This window comes from Orycteropus afer, unplaced genomic scaffold (genome assembly GCF_000298275.1).
Source record: "Orycteropus afer afer isolate SDZICR_OR568_19922 unplaced genomic scaffold, OryAfe1.0 scaffold00463, whole genome shotgun sequence".
In the NCBI taxonomy this organism is placed as follows: domain Eukaryota; kingdom Metazoa; phylum Chordata; class Mammalia; order Tubulidentata; family Orycteropodidae; genus Orycteropus; species Orycteropus afer.
The window spans coordinates 2,067,436-2,087,486 of NW_006922050.1; positions in this window are offsets into that span (position 1 = coordinate 2,067,436).

Below are 20,051 nucleotides of genomic sequence, written 5' to 3' on the forward strand. Positions count from 1 at the left end.
CTGAGCTCTGGTCTTCTGGGTAAGAGAACTGAGGAGGACCCTGGTCCTGAGTATCATCCAAATTTACAGTGTTGTAAACATCACAGCCTTCAAACTGGGGAAAGGGTACAAGGTGTTATTACTCACATCATCTATTAGTTCAACTTCAGTGGAATTTCGGCAGGTCAAAATTGAAGAAATTTAGTGTGTCGATAAAAATAATTACAGTTATACTAAAGGCTATAAAACTCTCAGCTCAGTTTCATTTTTTTATGTGAAGAAGGACACACCCTGCTATATATTTGGGAAAACAGGAGGAATGAGCAATTCAGAAAATGTTACTTTCCCTTCCAAACTCAGATCTTTACAATCCTTCCTTTCTGTCAGAATGCATAACTGTATTTTTAATCCTTATGTTTGTGTTTCTACACAATAACATCTCATCTGTGGAAACCAAATTACTCTTAAACTAAACAACTGAAATCCTTGCCATCAGGTCAATTTTGACTCATAGCGATCCCTTGTGTTGCAGAAGAGAACTTCTCCATAGGGTTTTCTTGGTTGTAATCTTTATGGAAGCAGATCACTAGGGCTTTCTTCCATGGCCCCACTGGATAAGTTCAAACTGGCAACCTTTAGCTTAGCTGAGCACATATTGCTTGCACCACCCAGGGACCTAGATTACTCTTACCTTTGCTAATTTCTAGTCCTCCTTCAGAATCTGCTCCAGGTCTTTTTACAAGGAAGCTTTTCCACTCTCTCCAGAGTAAGTGACATCCCTTACTTACTCCCTCACATTACCCTGTACTTTGCCTTCATAGCACTTAAAATATTTGTAAAGAAGCAATTAATTCTGTAATGTGCTGCTTAATGTCTAATTCTCCCACAGACTATATAGTTCCTAGGAGTTCATAGACACTATGTATCTTATTTAATGCTTATTACTATTCTCAATAGAATTCTGATATCTTATATATAATAGATACTTAATAAATATTTAGTGAATATTGAGTAAAATCTTGAGTGTTGAAGCCAAACTTGCAATTAAATTAAATAGTAAATGTAAAACATTTAGCCCACAAGCCATAAATTTTCAATAAATGGTAATTGATTGTATTTTGAGCCTTTTATCAATACTGAAAAACAGGTATAGCATATTATATAAAATCCTAGCATTTTCAAGTGAGGAAATGTTCTTAAAAGGGATGTGACTTGTTCAAGCACACATTACTTGCAACAAGAGGAGCCCACACTGAAACCAAAGCCTACTCAATTCCTGTCCTACTCTCTTTATGAAGAACTGAACTTTAAAGACAGTACACTTGGGATGCTGAGGAATCCTGTGCTTCTACAACATCTACTAACTGAGAAAATCCATTCACAGCATTCTCAGTGTTGGGCCAGAAACAGGTATCAGTGCAACTTGATTATCTCATCACTATGGTAGGGAATGTTATCTCTCATCTGATATTCTTTCCCCATCTTCAAAAACTGACTACAATTCTTCTTTTCTCTCAGAATGTATAACAGGACAGCATGCACTCAGATAGAAAAATTTTTCCCAGCCTCCTTTGCCCCAAGATGAAGTCCTGTCACTATTTCAGCTAATGAGATAAAAATTCAAGTGATGTGTGAGCATTTCAGGAAAGCTACTTAAAGAGAGCTGATTTACTCAGAAGAGTGTCATTTTATCCCCAAACGCAGGCCTGATGACTGGTGCCCCAGCAACCTTATTACACAATGAAGTGACTTTGAGGAGAGAAATGATGTCCTGATGATGATGCATCAGAACTATAGGCACCTGGATTCCTGACCACTGGAACCACCATACGAGCCTCAGCTGCTTACCTCCTAATTTCTTGTCTAACTTATTTAAGCTTCTGTTGTTATTTTTTATGCAGCCAAATTTAATCTTGATTGATATGATCATTTTCAAACTTATAGGGAAAATGGTCAGACTCATTATTTTTTGTTTTGTTTCGTTTTGTTTTGATCCTCAAAATGAGAACCTAAAAAAAAAAAAAAGTATACTTTTTTGAAATGTACTTTAATGCAATACCTTGAAATCTGAATTGTAAATATTTCAACAATTCAATGTCACTTCAATCTTTATGAAGTATGCCATTTTGGAACTCACTAGAGTAAGATTTATGAGACAATTTGGGATCACATTTGTCTGTTTCATGCTCTTAATCAGTTGCTCTTGGGGGAAATATTCTTTAGCAGTACAGTAAGAAATAGAATTTTGAAACCATTTCTTCATTTGTAAAAGCTTCAAAATACAGATTTGTAAAGGAAAAAAGAGTCTTATAAATGATTTACTCAGTCTTTATATTACAGGCACAGAAGCAGAGGAATAGTTATTATAAGGAAATGTACTAGTTTCTCCTTGCTTTGTTTTACCTTCCTCCCAGCCCCCAAACAGTTAGAAGGAAAGTCTGCTAATTTAATTGATCAAGAGTCCAAGTGATGGATGTGATAGATGGTGTCATGGGATGTTAAAGGCTACTGTGACCTCTTGCACTGCCTTCTCTTTCATCTATCTCAGTGGATCAATTACACCAGGCCTGGCCTAATAAGACTGGTAAATTGTTCTTCTCTACCTTCCCCTTCTTTGATCTTCTCCTTCCAATGAAGCTGTGTATTAATGAACTTGGAATATGCTGTCAACTTTTGGGTGGCGTGGCCTGTGTGAACACCTAACTGCTAGCTTCCTCTACCATAGGAATAACATGAAGGTAGTAGGATCCTAAAATTTCAATTCATACTTAGGGCAATAAAGTGGCACTTACTCAGGCTGCCAGCTTAAGCTTCACCATCTAATCCAGCTTTTATCAGTCACCAGTATGCCTTGGTTCTCATTGCTCTGCTGTTCCCTGAGTATAGCTCCTCAGGTAGTGTGATTGCAGCTTGGTTGGAGAAGATGGGAGCAGAAGTCCCAACTACTCAATGGCCATGGTTTTGACATTATAACTAACCAAATGGTTCACAGTTTGAACCTATCAGTGGCTCCGTGAAAGAAAAGACTTGGTGAACTGCTCCCATAGATTACACCCTAGGAAACCCTATGGCACAATTCTACTCTGTCATACGGGGTCACCATGGGTTGAAATCAGCTCTACAGCATATAACAACAGTCTCAATACAGGAGTCCCTGGGTGATGCAAATGGTTAACATGCTTAGCAGCTAACCACAAGATTTCAGTTTTGAGTCTTCTCAGAGGCATCACAGAAGAAAGACCTGGTGATCTACTTCTGAGAAACCATTGAAAACCTTGTGGAGCACATTTCATCTCTGACACACATGTGGTTATCATTAATTGAAACTGATCAATGGCAACTGGGTACTAGTTAGTATTAATATCACGAAAATACTTTCAAAATTTTAGTATTATACCTCCTCCCCAAATTATGGACTGCATGATATTTCATCATTTGAATAGGTATTGACTGAACAGTAATAGATATTGACTGAAATATAATCATCCTGTTAAAAGTATCCCTTACCTTTCTTCTCCTCTAGACTGCCAGAAAAAGAAAACTGTCTTGGAAGAAATATAGCCAAAATGCTCCTTAGAAGAATGGCCAGACTATGTCTCCCATACTTTAGTCATCTATCAGGAGTGACCAGTCCCTAGAGAAGGACATCATGTTTGGTCAAGTAGAGGGTCAGTGGAAAAGGGGAAGACTCCAATGAGATGGGTTGACAGTGGCTGCAGCAAAATACTCAAGCATGGCAATGATTGTGATGATGGCACAGGACTGGTCATTGTCTTGTTCTGTTGTATGTAGAATAACTATGAGTCAAAACCAACTCAAAGACACCTAACAACAACTTACACTAACCACCCTTTCCTCAGTAATGCAGACATGAAAAAGAATAATGAGCTAGTTTCAACAACTTCCTCCAATATGCCCTTTTCTGCCTCCTTATCCCTCCCTTGCTCTCTCTCATTCACACTTCTTTCTTCTGTCCTTTGTGAAGCTTCAGAGCCAACTACCCATGGTCTTCACCCTACCACCTTCCTTGTCCTCTCTGAATCAAGCAGCTAAACCCTTGATACCATGTTGGTGCATGTTTGGCTGCAAGTCAAAGGTTTGGAGGTTCAAGTCTACCCACAGTCACCTCAGAAGAAATGCCTGGCCATCAACTTCTGAAAGGTCACAGCTATTGAAAAGCCTATGGAGTACCGTCCTCCTCTGACACACATGGGGTCATCATGAGTCAGAATCAACTTGATGTTAATACTATTGTTGGTTTCACATGCATGATACCCAATGGCAAACTACAAAAACAAACTTACTGATGTCAAGTTGGGGCCGACTCCTAGCGACCCCTCCCTTGGGTTTCCAAGGTGGTATCTCTATGGAAGTAGATTACCCAGTTTTGAATTCATTTTTCATTTTTGCTTATAAACATGCCTTTAGAAAGTCATCCATGTTGTCACTGCCTTTTTATTCATACTATTTGTTGCTGTTGCTAGTTGCCATTTAGTTGATCCTGACTCATGGTGACTTCATATGTGCAGAATATAACTGTTCCATAACAAGGCTGTGATCTTTCAGAAGCAGATCATAAGAACTTTCTCCCAAGTTACCTCTGAGTGGGTTCAAACCACCATCCTTTCAGCTAGTAGTTAAACATTTAACATTTTGAGCCACCCAAGGACTACCAATATTATATTATGAAACAATTCTATAGCCTTATAAGGCAGCTCAAATCAGTTCTGTGGTAAAAGGGAATATATATAAAATAATATAAATAAATTCATTTTGTGAAAATGAATTATTAACTTTCAAATTTTCATTCTATGAATTTTTGTGCATAAATATTCCTCTTTGAGATTTCAGTGAACTGAATTGACCAGGCACACCACTGGTCATGAGCATAGCACTGGCTTGCTCTATATGAGTACTAATCTATATGACATTTCCAAGTTCCCTTTAAAAGGTCATTTGATTTTTGGCATGGCAAAATCTTATAGGCTTAGATATTTCCCTTTCTTTCTTATTCCTAGTAATAAAAAAATGCAAAAACAATTCTCCGAGTTCTTTGGAGAAATATCTTATGGAAACAGATCATGGTAAAACCAAAATAAAACAAAACCCACTGCCATTGAGTCAATTCCAACTCATAGTGACCTCATATGGCTTCCAAAGCTGTAAATCTTTATGGAAGCAGACTGCTTCATCTTTCTCCTGCAGTGGGTTTGAACTGCCAATCTGCTGATTAGGAGCCAAATGCCTTAACCACAGCACCACGACTGGAATTCATTAAGCATCATTCCCAGCACTTCAAATATCTCAAATGCATAAATGCTACTAAGTATATATCACCCTAAAATGTGATAAAATATAGCAGAACAATCTCAGTGACTATTTTCTGATCCTTTGTAAGGAATAAATATAGAACCAAAGTCATTCATATTTACTCCTTTTGAGAGAGTTACTGAACATATGAAAGAGAAAATATATCAAAAGTGAATGCTGGTTTCCTAGAAAAGTCCACTTATTAGGTAAGTGATACAATTCTCCATACCAGCCCAGTGGAAGACATTACTCAAGCTAATGCCCTAACAAAATTACAAGTTAGGTCATTCATGACTCTTTGAAGACCATGGTGAAATTGTCAATGTTAAATCTATGAATGGTAAGGTTCTACTTTATATGAACAGCCAGGAAAGTAAGGCTGGCTATAATAAGTTATAACATAGTTGATTTCAGATCAATATAAAAACAATGAAAGTAAGAGGCCTCCCAAGACTAATGGGTGGCTTGGGGAGGATGTGAGCTCCTTCCCCAAGCACTGATTGCCTAAACGAATGATGAAGGGAGGAGCCAGGAGCCAAAGGAGTTGATAAGACCAAGTGTTTCACAAATTTTCTCCACATCGCAAATTCCCTTGTCTAAAGCCTTTTCAATGAAACCCTAGAGATAGACCAGGGTTTATAAAACCCCATACTAGATGAACTATAAAAGCCATAACTAATATTTTATGATCAATAAGCAGTCCTGGTGATGCAATTATTAAGCATTTGACTGCTAACTGAAAGGTTGGGAGTTTGAACCAGTGACTCTATGGGAAAAAACTAGCAATCTGCTCCTATAAAGATTATAGACTAGAAAACCCTATGGGGCAATTCTATTCTGTCACATGGGGTCACTATGAGTCAAAAACTTAACGACATCTAACAAAAATAACAAAACTATTTGTCAATGAATTAGAAAATTATGACAAAAGAAAGAAGCTAATCCTGGAGTGGTTTAAGATGTCCTTAATTTTCCCACTCATTTCCTAAACTTGGTGTAAGACATATACAATAAGAAAGATCAGAACATGGCTGGTCCATGCCAAAACTGGGAGTGAGTGAAGTCTGGAACTCAATAGCCAGTTTCTGGAGGATTTCTCCTTTATTTCTAAAGGAACAGTGGCTTAACGCTAGCTTCCCTCCCAACATCTGAAGTATTTTAGGAAAATGAAACACTGAGTGGGGGCTGTTGCCCTCACATACCTGACTATGCAGCCCCACTTTCTGTATGCTTACTCTCTCTGCCTGGCTATGTGCCTACTGCACGGGCAGCATTTCTTCTGTACCACAATGACAAGCCAAACACCACCACAGGACATTACCCAACCACTTGATGGCCCAAAGTGCCATGAACTAAAATCTGTGTATGCATAGCACGATTTTAGAAGGCTTGAGGTAAAGGGCAGGATGTGGGATGGGGAAACAAAATGGCACAGTCCAGCAAAAAACAAACAATAAAAGCTTAATATTTAATTCTAGACATTCATTTCTTTTAAAGTTTCTCAGCCATAATGATTAGCAGAGACTTTTTTTTTTTTTTTTTTTTTTTGGCTGCCCTCCCTACTGCTATGTTGTTTAGCTACCCTTTTACCCCAATGTACACATCTCAATTAATTTCAAAATATAGAAAACACTCTGGCCAGATTCCCTTATTACTGTGCAATGAAACTAAAAGTTAGCACTAGGAAAACTTAGCAAAGAAAGAGCTATTCATTTAGAGATTTAAAAACACAGCTCAAATAAATAAGAAATAAAGAGAAATGGCAGACTATTTAGAGAAATGGATGAAAAGCAGCCAAAGAAACAGTCACTAGCACAATTATGACCATAAGATGAATTTTTTGTAGAAAATGTAAAAATGAATAAATTGGCATTCAACTCAAGAAGCTAGAAAATTAACAAGAAAGTAACTATAAAGTATATGGAAGGGATCAATGAAGGTAAAATAAGAGATCAGTGAATCCCTTTTTTAAAATGCACTATAAATGAAAGCAAAATTTATTCTTTTGTAATTTTCAGTAAAAAAGAAAAGCTCTGACAGGTTTTGAGAAAAACAAAACACAAATAAGAAGGATTAGAAATGAGAAAAATATTTGAACTTTAAGTAAGGAGAAGTTTTAAAAGAATAAGAAAATATTGGCTGTAAATTAATAGCAATATATTTGAAAATCTGCATTAAATGGACAATTTTCTGTGAATGCATGAATAGCTAAAACTTACTCAAGAAGTAAGAAAATCTAAAAATACCATTATTTGCTAAAGAAATTGTAAGTTACCAAAAAAGCTCTTCTTAAAACAAAAAACAGCAAATAGTAATAATGAAACACCAGACTAGTTAAGTTCTACCAATCCATCTAAAAAAAATTCTATAGAATACAAACTTTTCTAAAATACACAAAATAAAGAATAGAAAAGTTGAAGCAGAACAATAAAACTAATTCAACTTTAGAGATAAAAACATGTGCAAAATATAGATATAAGTATTATTTTTTTAATTAGCAAATCAGCCCAGCAATGTACAATATATTCATCCCAGGAACTCAAGAATTGCTCGTGATTAAGCCAGCTAACTTTTTATTTTTGTTTTTTCTTCCTGGACTAGAATGTTTCCTTCTCACCTCCAACCCCTAAACTTCTTTGATAACAGTTCCAATTTCTTTTAAGGAGTTGTTCTTGCACTAGCCCACATCATTCCTGCTCAACAATGAAGTGGACATGTGACCTAAGTATAGAAATCAGATTCTTTCATCTTCAAATCTGGCTCTTGAAAAAAAGACATAAATCAATAAAGGCAATTGGAGTAAATTATATGGTATTGTCATAGTAGGAAAGTGATCCAAAGTGTCTGTTGTTGGCATTTAACTGCTAACTAGAAGGCTCGCAGTTCAAATCCACCAGCCACTCTTAGGAAGGAAGATTGGGCAATCTGCTTCCACAGAGATACCGCTTAAGAAACCCAAGGAGGGGTCTTGGTTTTTGGATTTTTTTCACCCCAACAGGCTTGGTTCCTGTCCTTCTTGAGCTCTAGTCATTCAGCTCTCTCTGTGTTTCTGTAACAATTCCTACTATATTTCCAATACATCCATTTTTATTGCTATTCAATGGCTGTTTTTCATTGTTTTCCATCAGAGACATTTAACTAGGACAATTAGAATCTCTATAAATACAATTTAATACATTGTCAGGAGGTGGCGGTTGGTATTGGACTTCAGGGGATTTGAAAGCAGCCACCATACATAGAAAGTAGGAATAGACTGAAGAAATAAGCAGGCTACTTCAGGTTTAATATGCAGTCTAAGATTTATTACGGGGAAAATTTACATACAGGCAAGGTCCCAGGCAGCAGTAGGACAGCACTACTGTTCCAAGCTCCAAAGATTATATAGAGGAGCTAATGTGAATTTGTCATGCTACCTTCATTTCCTCAAGTCCAAAATTTCCACACGTTATCATTTGGATTTGTGTTCCTTCAAGTATATTTTGTTTCTTGCACCAAGGATATCATGTTCCTTGACCTCCTACTCATTTTGGGGAATGGGATGTTTGCCAGGGCCATAGTCAGTGTCAGGCCTGGAATAAGCTTGTAGTACCTGGATCACTCACATCTTCATTTGTCTTCCCAACATACATTGATAAATTAAAGGAAGAAAAATTATAAAATAGCAATTGAAGAAAAAAAAAAAAAACTTATTAAGTTCAATTTAATAAGTACCACCAAGAAAGAAGATCCAGGAGAGGAGTGTGTCTTTGGACCCAGCATCCCTGCATTGAGAATTTCCTAGACCCAAGGGAAGATTGATTCCAAGATACTTGGAGATCTCTAGGGAATGCCATGCCCACAGTTGTTGAAAGGAGATAAGGACCTTCCCCTGAAGCCAATAGAAAGAGAAAGACTTCCCCTGGAGCTAGCACCTTGAATTAGAATTTCTGGCCTCAACTAAGAGAGAATAAATTTCTCTTTGTTAAAGCCATCTACTAGTGATATTTCTGTTATAGCAGCAGCACTTAGATAACTAAGACAGAATTTGGTAGCAAGAGTGGGATGTTGCTCTAACAGATGCCTAACATATGGAGACAGTTTTGGAATTAGACATTGGGTAGAGGCCTGAAGAGTTTTAAGTACCTAATAGTAAAATCCTAGATTACATTGAAGAGACTGTGGAATTATGTATGTCAAAGATAATTCTGATGAGGGCTCAGAAAGAAGTGAGGAGAGTTATAATACCAGAGACAGCACAGGTGGAGAGAAGTAACAACAGAGAAACAGTGGCAGCAAAACCAGGAGATTGGCATAAGAAGGCAAGGGCACTGAGCCACAAGGCAAGAGAAATGAATGCTTTTGGACAGGAGGCTTGCTTGTGGAGTGGGGTGCCTCTGAGAACTGGTTAATGGAGCTAGGCTTGCCAATCCATGTAGATAGAGAACTAATGTCTTTGATTCAAGGCTAACTCGTGGGGTGATGTGCCCTGGGGCACTTATTAGCAGAGCTAAAGAGCTTTGTAACACTTGCCCAAGCAGGGCAGAGGCAAGGCCTGCTCAAGAGGCTGAAGGGCTGAAAGCCCAAGAAAACAGGAGGCAAAAGCTGAAGAGACAAGGAGTATGAAAGCAGAGTTGCCTTAGTCTCAAAAGGTAGGGCCATGACCTCCAGGGGTCTCAAAGTATGAAACCATGGCCTTCTAGCTTTCAAAGGGTTGAACCATGGCCTGCTGGATTTCACCAACTCAGTTCTGGAGTATGAAGCTGCTATTCACCAGTGCCAGGGAGATGGGGCCAGAACTGCTGCCCCAAACTGAGGACTCAAGGTCGCTTTGGCCAAGAACAGAAGAATGGGGCCTTCCAGGGCTATGAGAGTGGAACCTCCACTCATTTGGACTAAGAGAATGGGATCACCCAAAGCCAAGAGAGGGGAGCTGCAATCCCTGTGGGTCTGGAAGGTGAGGCTGAAGCCTAGGGCTGAGGAGCCTCAACCCAGAATCCAGAGACCATGCCCAATGCCTGGAGTCCAGAGGACAAGGCCATTTCCTAGATGGTCTCAAAGAACAAAGGATTATTTTCAAGCCTTGAGAGCTAATGTAAATTACTCTGCTGGGTTTTTTACATGCTTAGTGCCTATTATTTCTTCTTTCTCTCCAATTTCTCCCATTTGTAATGGACATGTCTACCTTGTGCGTGTTCCACTATTGTACTTTGGAAGTACACTGGTTATGTTCTAAGTGCATAGATAAGTGGGAATTTTGCCCCAGGATGGAATTAGACCTTGGAGATGAAGTTTTATTACAAGATATGATGATGTGAAAATGTTTTTCATATAACAAAGACATGAATTTGGGGGTCCAAAGTGTAGGCCGTTATGGATTAAGTTATGTCCCCTCAAAATACATGTCAACATGACTGGGTCATGATTCTCAGTGATTTCACAGTTATGTAATGATATACTTTGGTAGTTATGTAATTATGTAATCACCTTACATTATGTGATGTGATGTAATCAACCAATTAGTTCTGAGCAGATTAGGATGGAATGCAACAGCCTTACTTGGTTAAGTACAACCTTGATCTTCTTCTGTAAGAAGACATTCCCTGGAGTGTAGCCTGCATCACCTTTTATTGTACAAGAGAAAAACGGAGATAGAAGGGAGCAGAGAAAGAAGGATCTCACTACTACCAAGAAAAAAAGGTGGGCACAGAGAATGTCCTTTGGACATGGTATCCCTATGCTGAGAACCTCTAAGACCCAAAGGAAGATTGATTCCAAGACACATGGAGCTCTCCAAGGAAGATTGAATCCACAGATATTGAAGGGAAACAAGGACCTTTCTACAGAGACAGAGAAAGAAAGCTATTCCCTACAGCTAGCACCTTGAATTTGTACTTCTAGTCTCCTAAATTTGAGAGAATATATTTCTGTTCATTAAAGCTTCCACTTCTGGTATTTCTGTTATAGTAGCACTAGATAACTAAGACAGAGTGGTGTTGCATTCATCTTCAAAAAGAACATTTCAAGTTCTATCCTGAAGTATAATTCTGTCAGTGATAGGATAATATCCACACATATACAAGGAAGACCATTTAATATGACTATTATTCAAATTTATGCACAATATACTAATACCAATAATGAAGAAATTTAAGATTTTTACCAACTTCTGAAGTTGGAAATTGACCAAACATGCAATCAAGATGTATTGATAATTACTGCTGATTGGAATGCAAAAGTGAAAACAAAGGAAAAACATCAGGACTTGGAAAATATGGTCTTGCTAAGAGAATTTTGCAAGATCAATAATGTTTTCATTACAAATACATTTTTCAACAACAGAAATATCAACTAGTCATGTGGATCTTGCCAGACAAAACACACAGGAATCAAATTGACTACATATGTGGACATGTTGTTGTTGTTAGGTGCCATCAAGTCGTCTCCAACTCATAGCAAACCTACACACAGCAGAATGAAACATCTCCTGATCCCACACCAGCTCCACGATCTCTGCTATACTTGAGCCGATTGCCACAGTCACTGAGTCAATCCATCTCATTCAGGCCTTCCCCTCTTTTGTCAGCCCTCCACCTTACCATGCATGACATTCTTCTCCAGGGAATGGTCTCTTCTGATAACATGACCAAAGTAGGTGAGACAAAGTCTGGTCATTCTCGCTTCCAAGAAGCATTCTGGCTGACTTCCTCCAGGACAGATTTGTTAGTTCTTTGAGCAGTCCATGGCACTTTCAGCATTCTTCGCCAGCACCACAACTCAAAAACATCAATTCTTCTTTGGTCTTCCTTATTCATTGTCCAGTTCTTACATGCATATGAGGCCATTGGAAATATGGCTTGTGTCAGGTGCACCTTAGTTCTCAAGGAGATATCTTTGCTCCTCAACACTCAAAAGATGTCCTTTGCAGCTGTCTTGGCCAATGCTATACATCGTCTGATATCCTGACTGCTGCTTCCATTGGCGTCAATTGTAGAATCAAGCAATGTGAAGTCTTTGACAACTTCAATCTTTTCTCTATTTATCATGATGCTACTTATAGGTCCAGTTGTGAGGATTTTCATTTTCCTTATACTGAGATGTAATCCATACTGCTAACTGTATCCTTGAATCTTCATCAGTAAGTGCTTCAAATCATCCTCACTTTCAGCAAGCAAAGTTGTGTCATCAACATATCACAGGTTGTTAATGATTCTTCTTCCAATTTTGATGTCATGTTCTTCTTCATATAGTCCAGCTTCTCAGATTATTTGCTAAGCATATTAATCTATGCAGATTGAATAAGTATGGTGAAAGGATACAACCCTGATTCACTCCCTTCTTGATTTTAAACCATGCAGTATCCCTTCATTCTTTTCAAATGACAGCCTACTGGTCTCTGTACAGGTTCTTCATGAGTATAATTAAGTGTTCTGGAATTCCCATTCTTCTCAATGTTATCCACAGTTTGTTATGATCCACACAACCTAATGCTTTTGCATACTCAATAAAACAGAAATAAACATCTTTCTGGTATTCTTTGCTTTGAGCCAAGATCCATCTGACATCTGCAATGATATCCCTTGTTCCACATCCTCTTTTGAGTCCAGCTTGTATCTCTGGAAGTTCTCTGTCATTATACTACTGCAATCATTTTTGAGTATCTTCAGTAAGATTTTACTTGCATGTGATATTAATGATATTGTTCTATAATTTCCACATTCTGTGGGATCACCTTTCCTTAGAATGGGTACAAATACGGATCTCTTCCCACCTGTTGGCCAAGTAGCTATTTTTCAAATCTCTTGGCATAATAAATTGAGTGCTTCCAGTGGGGCATCCATTTGTTGAAACATCTTAATGGGTATTCCATCAATTCCTGGACCCTTATTCTTCACCAGTTCCTTCAGTGCAGCTTCAACTTCTTCCTTCAATACCATTGGCTATTGATCATATACCACTTCCTGAAATGGATGAACATTGACCAGTTCTTTTTGTTACAGTCACTCTGTGTATTCCTTCCATTTTCTTTTGATGTTTCCTGCATCATTCAATATTTTACCCATAGAATCTTTCAATATTGGAACTCGAGGCTTAAATTTTTTTCTCAGTTCTTTCAATTTGAGAAATGCTGAGTATGTTCTTCCCTTTTGGTTTTCTAACTCCAAGTCTTTGCACACTTCACTATAGTAATTGTCTTTGTCTGCTCTAGCTGCTCTGTGAAATCTGTTCTGCTCTTTTATCTTGTCATTTCTTCCATTTGCTTTAGCTGCTCTCTGCTCAAGGGTAAGTTTCAAAGTCTCTTCTGTCATCCATTTTGGTCTTTTCTCCTTCTCTTGTCTTTTTAATGACCCCTTGCTTTCTTTATGGATGATGTTCTTGATGTCATCCCACAATTCTTCTGGTTTTCGGTCATTGGTGTTCAATGCATCAAACCTATTCTTTAGATGGTCTCTAAATTCAGAACACATATATTCAAGATAACATTTTGGCTGTCATGGATTTGCTTTAATTGTCTTCAACTTCAAGTTGAACTTGCATATGAGCAATTGGTCTGTTCCACAATCAGCTCCTGGCCTTGTTTTGGCTGAAGATATTGAGCCTGTCCATTGCCTCTTGCCACAGATATAGTCAATCTGATTCCAGTGCATTCCATCTGGTGAAATCCACATGTATAGCCACAATTTGTGTTGTTGAAGAAAGGTATTTGCAATGAATGAGTTGTTTGTCTTGCAAACTTCTATCATGTGATCTCCAGCACTATTTCTGTCACCAAGACCAAATTTTCCCACTACCAGTGATCCTTCTTAATTTCCAACTTTTGCATTCCAAGCACCAGTGATAATTAACATATCTTGATTGCATGTTCGGTCAATTTCAGACTACAGAGGTAATTAAAAAGCTTCAATTTCCTCAACTTTTTCTTTGGTAGTTCATGCATAAATTTGAATAATAGTCATATTAACTGATCTGTCTTGCAGGCATATGGATATCATCCTATCATTGACAGCATTGTACTTCAGGACATATCTTGAAACATCCTTTGTGATGATGAATGCCACACCATTCCTTTTCAAATTTTCATTCCCAGAATAGTATATCATATGGTTGACTGATTCACAATGGCCAATACCAGTCCATTTCAACTCACTAATTCCTAGGATATCAATCTTTATGTGTTCCATTTCATTTTTGACAACTTCCAATTTTCCTAGAGTCATACTTTGTACATTCTATTTTCCAATTATCAATGGATATTTGCAGCTGTTTCTCCTCAATTTGAGTTATGCCACATCAGCAAATGGAGGTCTCAAAAGTTTTCCTTTATCCTTATCAGTAAGGTGGATTCTACTCTGATGATCCAGCTCTTTCTCCATCATATTTTGAGAGCCTTCCAACCTTAAGGGCTCGTCCTCCTGCCTTGTATCAGACAATGTTTCCAGGCTATTCATAAAGTTGCCTAGTGATGCCTCAGACAGTGTTTCTCTGCTATTCATAAGGTTTACCCTGGCCAATTCTTTGAGAAGTGGATGGCCTCTTTCTTCTTTCTCATCTGTTTCAGTCTGCAAGCTGCACTGAAACCACAGAATTAGATGTGGAAATATATGATGAAAAATCTCAATATCATCAGTAAGAACAAGCTCAAGGACAGATTGCAGAACAGATCAGCACTTGTTCACACACAAGTTCAAATGGAAACTGAAGAAAGTTAAAACAAGTCCAGGATTGCCAAAGTACAACTATGATAACCTGAATTTAGAGATCATCTAAAGAATAGATTTGATGCACTGAACACTAATGACCAAAGACCAGACAACCTGTGGGATGATATCAAGCACATCACACATGGAAGCAAAAAGTCATTAAAGGGATGGGAAAGAAAGAAAATACCAAAATGGATGTCAGAAGAGATTCTGAAACTTGCTCTTTTATATAAAGCAGCTAAATCAAACGGAAGAAATGAAATAAAAGAAAATTAAAAGACCTGAACAGAAAATTTCAAAGGGTGGCTTGAGAAGAGAAAGTAAAATATTATAATGAAATGTGCAAAACCCTGGAGTTTTTTTTTGTTTGTTTGTTTTTTGTTTGTTTGTTTGTTTTTCAAATGCTCAGTATTTTTCAAGCTGAAAGAACTGAAGAAAAAAATTCAAACCTCAGGTTGCAACACTGAAGTACTCTTTGGGTAAAATATTGTATAATACAGGAAGCATTAAAAGAAAATGGAAGACAAGTAGCAACTGGGTCTTAAAGGCTTGTGAGGAGCCATTTAAGGTGCAAATAAAGGTCTCTCCCTGTCTGGAACAAAGAAGAGTGAAGAAAATCAAAGAAGCAAGGAAATAATTAGTTCAAAGGACTAATGAAACATGTGAACCCCAGTCCCCATGACCCTGAGACTAGAAGAACTAGATGATGCCTGGCTACCACTGCTGACTGCTATGAGAGGGATCACATGGGAGGTCTAGTATAGAGTGGAAAAAAATGTGGAACAGAAGTCAAAATCACTAAAAAAAAAGACCAGATTTACTGGTCTGAAGAAGATTGGTGGAACCCCCAAGATTATAGACCATAGACACCCTTCAAGCTGGGAACTGAACTCAAATTCTATGGTTCAGTTTTCAGCCAAATTATAGACAGGCCTAAGGTGAACAGTGATACCAGAAGGGTACACACTCATTAGAAGAATCAACCATAAGAGATTAAGAAAGCAGCACTGACCCATGGATACAGTGAGGAAGGTGGAATTTGATGGGAAGGAAGGATGAAGGGAAGAGGTAGACACAGGGAAGGAACAGAAAGAATGCTGTTGCATTGTGAGGATTGCAGTGAATGTCACAAAATAGAATGTCTATGGATTGTTGAATGGAAAACCAATTTGAAAAATGAAGAAGAAAAAGATGGAAGGAATACACAGCCACTGTACCAAAATGAATTAGCTGATATTCAAACATCTCAAGAGATAGCATATGATCAAGAGCCAATGATACTGGGGAAAAAAAAAAAAAAAAAAAAAAGTCCAACCTACACTGGTGGCATTGTGGAGAAAAAAGTCTGCAGGAATTGGTAGAATACAAATTGAGATGTTTTGACAAATAGATACAATGCTGAAAGCACTTGCTCATTTATGCCAAGCAATTTGGAAGGCAGTTACCTTGCCAATCGGCTAGAAATCCATATTTGTGCACATTCAAAAAAAGGTGATCCAGCAGAATGTGGAAATTAACAGATAACATCACTAATATCATTCACATGCAAGTAAAATTTTGCGGAAGATAATTCAAAAAAGGCTGCAGTCGTCCATCAATAGGGACACTAATGACCAAAGACCAGACAACCTGTGGGATGATATCAAGCACATCACACATAGAAGCAAAAAGTCATTAAAAGGATGGAAAAGAAAGAAAAGCCCAGCAATTCAGAAGAGGACATGGAATGAGGGATAGAAATGCTGATGTCAGACAGATCTTGGTAGATATCTGAGAATATCAAAAAGATATTTACTTATGTTGTATTGACTATGTAAAGCATTTAACTGTGTGGATCATAACTAACTTTGGATAATATTGCAAAGAATGGGAATTCCAGAACACTTAATTGTCCTTATGACCAAGAGATAGTTGTTCAAACACAAGGGGATACTGTGTGGTTTAAAATCAGGAAAGGTGTGTGTCAGTTTTGTATCTTCTCAGCATACTTATTCAATGTGTATGTTGAGCAAATAATCTGAGGCTGTGGCCTATATGAAGAAGCACATAGTATCAGGATTGAAAGAAAACTCATTAACAACCTGCAATATGCAGATGACACAACCTTGCTTGATAAAAATGAAGATTCGAAGCACTTACTGATGAAGATCAAAGACTACAGCCAACATTCTGGATTATATGTTAATATAAAGAAAACAAAAATCTTCACAACTGGACCAATAAGCACCATGATGATAAACAGAGAAAAGACTGAAGTTGTGAAGGATTTCCTTCACTTGCATCTACATTCAATCTACATTCAATGCCTATGCAGCAACAGTCAAGAAATAAAGTAATGGGGGGATTCTGGTAAGATGGCAGAATAGGCAGAAAGACTGCACAGACCCTCTTCAACAAAGAAAAAGAGAGCCAATTAACACAGATAGAGAAGATAATCCTGGAACCCTGAGCCTTGAAGGGAAGGATATAGAAGTGGACTAAACTCTAACTAGCAGAAGAATTTTCATGAAAACACCAAATAAGGAGACATACAGAGCTGCGGTCTGGCAGTGATCCTGATGGCACAGGCAGCTTGGGTATTGCTGAGTGGTGGTAGGACCTAAGAATTAACCTAAAAATCAAAATCAGCCCTGCTAGCCAGGAACTGCACGGAGGACTGCTCTGGTGGCTGGGGAATAAAAGGGGAAGCAGCAAAGAGGAAGCCAGGCTGAGTTGTGGACATTGTCTGCCCAGAGGGCACAGCCATTTTGAATGTTTGCAAGTGACTTGATCATTTTAGATATTTAAAGTGACAGCATTCTCCCAAATTCCAGGGACTTAAGAACAGATTCTACTTGCCAGGAACCCCAAGGACACTCCAGACCCAGATGACTAGAAAGCTATAATATACCTCTTGTTACTCTTATACCCCACACCCTCTTGGTGAGTGGAGGTGCAGCCATCCCTCACTCTCACACACTTTCTGGGCTAGCAGGAATTCCATCCCAGTCTGTGTGCTCAGATAGAGCCTGGGTGTCTTGCCCCACCCTGCCCTGATTTTTTTTTTCTTTTTTCTGTTTTTTAGTTTGTTTTTGTCTGTTTTAAAACTACTATTACTATTAATATTAAGAGCTCTGTTAGCATAGTGCCTAAGGCACTTGACTGCTAACCAGAAGGCTGGTGGTTGAAACCCACCAGCCACTCCTCGGAAGGAAAGTTGGGCAATCTACTTCCGTAGTTATACTGCCTTGGCAAGCCAAGGAGGGATTGCTATGAGTCGAGTCTAACTCGATGGCACATAACAACAACTAAACAGCATTACTATTATTATTTTTGCCCTTTTTACTATTATTCTTTACTCTCCTCCCCGCCCACAGGTTCTAGTTTTCACCTTTTTTTCTGTTCCCTGTTCCTGGTTGCAATCTCTTTTTTCTTCCTCATGGTTAACCCCATTCCTTGTTTTTCTTTTTGCTTTTTTCCCCATCTTTTTCTTCATTATTCTCCTTCTCAACCTTTTTCCTCTCATTGCCCTCTCCCCAGATATTGCAGGGTTTTCTTTTATCTTTTTTTTTAATTATTATTATTCTACTTTTTCCCTTTTTTTTCTTTCTTTCTTTTTTTTGTGGTTACAGTTCCAGTATGATTTCTCCATGTGCTTCTACTTTTTTGATGGTTATTCAATTGTCATTTTTGTCCAACTGAGTGGAAGACATCAACAGTCCCTATACAACACAACTACACCCGCACCTCCTGCAGCTGTATTTACTGAGTGAGAACCACCACTTCCTTCTCCACCAACAGGCCAATGAAAAAACCACCAAGAAGAGCCTGACTCATCCTTAGCTGCTCTTCACAAACAGTTAAAAGAGATCTAAATACAACAATGTCACAATGTCTCAGAGAGAGCAGACTATCACAATCCACACAAAGAAGAAAGATAAAGTGGTAGAAAAAAGGGAGCAAGGTACAGACACAGAACACATCTCTGAGGAAGAAGCAGCATTGGAACTCTCTGATAAAGGATTCAAAAGAATTATATTTAGGTATCTTCAAAGGATTGAGAGACAGACCAAGGAAAATACAGAAAAAACCCTAGAAAAATTTTGGAAGAAAATGACAAAATAAATAAAATATTAGAAATGATACTAAATCTACAGATAGAAATCCAGAAGATTAATACTAAATTGTCAGAAATAGATAAAACATTGAAAGGGCAAAGGAGGAGAATTGATGCAAAGGAAGACAGAATTAATGAGGTTGAAGACAAATATCTGAATACTTCTTTGGAAAAGGATCAATCAGAAAAAAGATCAAAACAAAATGAAGAAAGCCTATGGTTCATGTGGAATACCATCAAAAGGAATAACCTAGGTGTCATTGGAATTCCAGAACAGGAAGAGAAAAATGAAACCACTGAGAAAATTGTCCAAGATTTGTTGGAGGAGAACTTCCCTGATATAATGAAAAATGAGAATATATCCATTCAGGAAGTCCAACGAACCCCAAATAGGATAGACTCCAAAAGAAAATCACCAAGGTATATCATCATCAAACTCCTCAAAACCAAAGACAAAGAAAGAATCCTGAAAGCAGCATGGGAAAAACAAAATGTTACTTACAAAGGGCAACCAGTAAGAATAAACTCTGATTTCCAAGTAGGAACCATGTAAGTGAGAAGGCAATGGGAGGGTATGATAGCATAGTGCCTAAGGCATTTGACTGCTAACTACAAGGCTGGCAGTTCAAACCCACCAGCCACTTCTCAGAAGGAAGTTTGAAAAATCTACTTCCGTAGTAATAATGTGTTGGGAACCCAAGGAGGGGTCACAATGAGTCAGGTTCGACTTGACGGCAAGTAACAACATATGAAACCCTGAAAGAGAAAAATTTTCAACCAAGAATTATATACCCAGCAAAATTGTCCCTCAAATACAATGGTGAAATTAGATTTTTAGATAAGCAGAAACTAAGGGAATTTGTTAAAACCAGACAAACCTTATAAGAGATACTAAAGGGAGTCCTTTGAACAGAGAACCAAAAATAGCAAATAACAACCGACCATTAATACACAAGATGACATAACCCAGAAACCACAGCTATGGACAT